This window comes from Ochlerotatus camptorhynchus, unplaced genomic scaffold (assembly GCF_037179485.1).
Source record: "Ochlerotatus camptorhynchus isolate MF236.1 unplaced genomic scaffold, CSIRO-AGI_Acam_v1.1 ptg000041l, whole genome shotgun sequence".
In the NCBI taxonomy this organism is placed as follows: domain Eukaryota; kingdom Metazoa; phylum Arthropoda; class Insecta; order Diptera; family Culicidae; genus Ochlerotatus; species Ochlerotatus camptorhynchus.
The window spans coordinates 1,844,443-1,849,197 of NW_027040532.1; positions in this window are offsets into that span (position 1 = coordinate 1,844,443).

A 4,755-nucleotide genomic window follows, 5' to 3' on the forward strand; every position below is an offset into this window, starting at 1 on the left:
AAGCTTATGGACTACTACAACGGAGGCTGCTTGTATTGTATCAACGCTCACTGCATAGTGACGAACTACTGCGACCCTCGTTTGAGCGGATATCGACGATAACAAAAGTGGCGATTTTGAAAATATTATCCAATTACATTACCTTCATTGAAAATTGTAATGGTAGGATCAATGTAGATGAACTGAGTTTCAACCTTGAAGTCGGTGTTTAGTACAATTATGTAAATAATTTTAAATAAGCAAAGAAACGACCAATAAACGTATTAAAAAAAAAAAAAAAAATCTTAAGAGATGAACTAGCCATATGGCTAAAAATCTCTATAATAAAGAAAAAAAAAACATGAATATTTGATATCGATGAATCCAGTATTTCAGATATGTTTTGAATTTCTTTTGAATGGGTAGATTATCCTTGTTTTATTTGACATTGTCTGGTACATGAAGAAGTATGCTGTTGAAGTGAACAATGAAATGGAAATACTTAAATTCAATATGTGCCTCCCTTAGATCAACCGGTAAAGGCATAGTTATCAAGCAATGACAAGCAATGACTTGAAAAAACGCAAAGTGGAAGGGGGGTAAATTTACCTCATTTTAATTAAAATACTGTATAGTTTGAAATGCATGAATATTATTTAATGATATAACATGATAAACAATGATAACAATATAAAAAGATGCAGGAATACAATTTAATAAATGAAATATATAATAATGAATATTAAAAACAGTCATCTCTCCCTAACTCGATATTGAAGGGATCATATAAAGTAAAGGAGGGTTGACTGTAACCGAAGGAACTTTAATATAATAATATGGAGTCAAGATCCTGCTCCACCAATTAATTTCATCCCATTAACAGGAATTCCTGAAACCAAAAATGAACAATTTTGCGTTCTATAAGTGATAAAATAATATTAAAATGTAATATTTTTAAGTGGCCGGACGTAGGCTGAAAAAAAGTAATATATTTTAACATCCACTGGTTTACGTATCATCAACGAAAAGCTTGAAAACAAATCAATGATTGATGAAAATATGCTGAGAATTCCTTTGCTGATGATGATATGGAACTATCACTCATTGTAAGATGTAAGATTCACTTACAATTATGTGCGATTCATCATCAGAGGATGTTAGTGGATCCGCATGAACCGAGGATGCCATATACCTAGCTGCGGTCCAATGCAAGCAAATTGGAGACCGAAAAATGTGGAGTGTATTAGTGAGGGAAATTAATTATGTCGAAAAAAATAGGAAAAAGGTTGCCGACGGGACTCGAACCACGAACGTTGCGATTAACAGACCTGTGCTTTCTTTGCTGCTCTGCTTTTGAATATGGACAGCCTTAAAGCAAACACGAACAAACCAAACCTCTCATACTCGACTACGTATGCTTTTTCTGCTGGAGAGATTCGAGGCAAGTGTGTGCGTCGTTCTACAATGTTATAAATAAAAAGCTTACTGGTATAGTCGAAAGCGTAGATAGAACACGAAATAAAAAAGACAAAAAAACCATTACATCGCCTGCAAGGTCAACTTCTAACATTCGCTGCGATGTTCATGAACAGAGGATGATAGGAAATGGAACTAACATTCATTGTAATAAATTTTGGTTTGCGTGTAGCTGTGGGCTGTCTTCACTGTTAGAGTTGATCAATCTTAATAACCTCTAATTGTACTCAACCTGCTAATCATGCCTCTTGTAGTTCCCCAATGACAATCTTACCACAGACAAACAGGCATAATACATTGAATATTTCTCACTGTAAAACATCGTCGCTAAAACATTACCGCCATCTGTTGAGTACACTGTGGTGAGCACTACGCTGAACAGATGGTGGTAGTGTGTAAACGTCAAACGCAAGGGAATTGACTATGCGCGCCACAGGTGGTGGTACTACCAACTACGATACTTTTAAATTTTCCGTTAAATGCTTGTTCGATGAACAACTTTCGAGTGTTATGTCTGTTCGTCTGTGATCTTACCATACCAACTTCGGATTTTACCTAAGAGAAGAGGTGACAATACGGAAGCGAAAATGAACCACTTTTCTGTCAAACGAGAACCAGCTCCTGATTGGTTGATTTCATGTGCGTAAGATAGAGATAGAGATAGATAAAGATAAAGATAGAGATGGAAATAAAAGAGGAATAAGCCAATTGTCACCTCTTCCTCTTAGGATTTTACATGTAAGGTACATGAAACACCACACACACGCACGCGGCCGCGCGCAACTGACAGTGCAACATTACTGACAGCAACTTTACAATATTTTCTTGATACTCACAGAATGTCATCAGAATATCTTGTTATTCTATAATATCATAAAATATTTTTTTAGCCAAAATGAAATGAAGGGATCAGATTGCGGGATTGCTAGTGTATTATAATGCTTTGTATTCATGAACTCTTGATCGCTGGGAATGCTTGTGAATATTTGAGGTGGAAAAAAGAGTGAACAGTGAGCGCTGAAGCTTTTTCACATTTATATCGCTGTGAAGCAACTGAAAATTGTTGAGGGAATTTACAACTGTATTTTACCGAGCTAGATTAAGTGTGTAACTGTAACCAGTTTGTTTTTGTTTGCTAATCTGGTTAAATGTTATACTTAATTATCTTAAAGATAAATCTTCCAGCTCAAATCTTTGTAGGGATAAGCGGTGGGACCATCATCATCATTTTCAATAATTTTTTTCTGTATTCGTCAGATTAGTATGTGGGAAGCTTTCCCAAGAAACGATGAAAGGTAATTTGTTGCCTTGCCTCCTTATTTCAAGAGCTTACATCTAATAAATTGACCTGAAAACGAACTGGCACCACTAACTTCGAAATGAGCTGGCTTGCTTAACGCTTCAGTGGCTCCACCATGACAAATGCGAGCACATTCCGAGCTTAAACCTTGTTTGCGAAGAATGTGATTGTGAGTGTTATGTCTTTTTCTCTGTGATAAAAGTACAACAAAACTTACAAAAATTCTATCACAGAAGCTAGGAGCAGCACAGCTGTCATTGTAGCTCAGAATGCATCGCTACGCTATCACCACGCCGGGGGGCATTTGTTTGTGGTCGCTGTCATATTCAAATGTTGCAGGGCCCGGCACCGATGGTGCGATCCAACCCAATATGTTTTACAAATCTTTCGGTAAAAATGATATTTTACAGCATGAATCCAGCTAAAAAGTACCCAACAAGATTTAAAAAAAATGGTGTGTACAGTCTGACTAGCTTTTTTATCGCTTGAATGCTTATCATAATGACGCAATCAATTACATATTCTTTTTCTTAATTCCTTTATTAAACGTCGGTCTCTGTTCCACAATCTAAAGCCAATTACTGACGGACATCGATTGTCATCCATTGACGACATTCGAATGTACTGCGAGGTAGGTGTGGAAGCGTAGGATATCGCACCCATCAACACATATGTGCCGGGGACCAACAGATTCACTTCCCTTCCGAAGGAAGACGTGACCAGAGATTTTTATGCCTCAGAAAAATCCCACCGACCTCGGCTGGAATTGAACCCAGACCAGGGTGAGAAAGCAATCAAAAAAAACAATGGAAGGTAGTTTGTGAGAGGTTTGTTTTTATTATTGATTCTAGACTCTTGACAGCTGTCAAACTTGCTAATTAGAGTACTTTCACTAATTAGGGGAGAACTAAACAGCCTGAAATTATATATATATATATATATTATATTATATTATATTATATATATTCAGGTTCTTTAGGGAGAACAGCCCATAATGCACCCACGGGGTAAAATGTCCACATGTAGAAATTACGATAACTTTCCCTCAGATGTTTTTCCGGGTAACGGTTTAGTGCATGTTTTCATCGGGAGGCTTCACAAATAATTCCTGATCTACTGACATACTAGTTCTTTAGACAAATATATATTAACTGATGCAAAATTTGAAATTTTTGCTCCACAGTGCTCAAACGGTTCCAAATTGGGCCCTGATTAGCCTCCCAAAATTTTAACTCATTTAGTGAGAAACGGACTTGGCACAAACCATTTGAAGTTTATATGGGAATTACTATGGAAAAATCATCATTTCGGTTCATATCTATCTCAAAATTTATCAGTTCACTCTACTTTAAAAAATGATAGCTGAGCTTGTTGAAAATTTTCTCAGCTACAACTTTGTACAATTTCAGTTTTCGATCAAACGTAAGGAACAAAAGTTATTAATGATTCAAGTCACTGATGTCTTATGATTATGCTCAATCAACTGTTCAGCAGGCAATATTGGTGTTTATGGCGCGTTGAATAGAGGACCAAAATCATGACTACTATGTTCCACTGCAGAATACAGTGTTGCCAACAATACAGTTGCTTAATCTTGCCATAAGATTATCAATCTCTTAAACAATTAATAACTATTTAATTTGACGTTTGGCTGAAAAATAGCAATAGAATTTGTTAACAGTACAATATATAAAAAGGCTAAAAGACAATAAACAAAAAGTTTTGTTTTCCCATAGTAATTTCCATATAAACTTCAAATGGTTTGTGCCAAGTCAGTCTCTTATCAAATGAGTTTAAACTTTCGGAGGCTAATCAGGACCCGATTTGAAACCGTTTGAACACTGTGGAGCGAAAATTTGCATCAGTCTAATATATATTTTGTGCATAACATGACATCGTTAAAATCATCGACTATAAAGCTATAAGCTTTTAATAGCATGTATCGCAAAAAAAATATCGTTTGATATATTGTTTAGATGATTTGCTTTATAAACAACAGT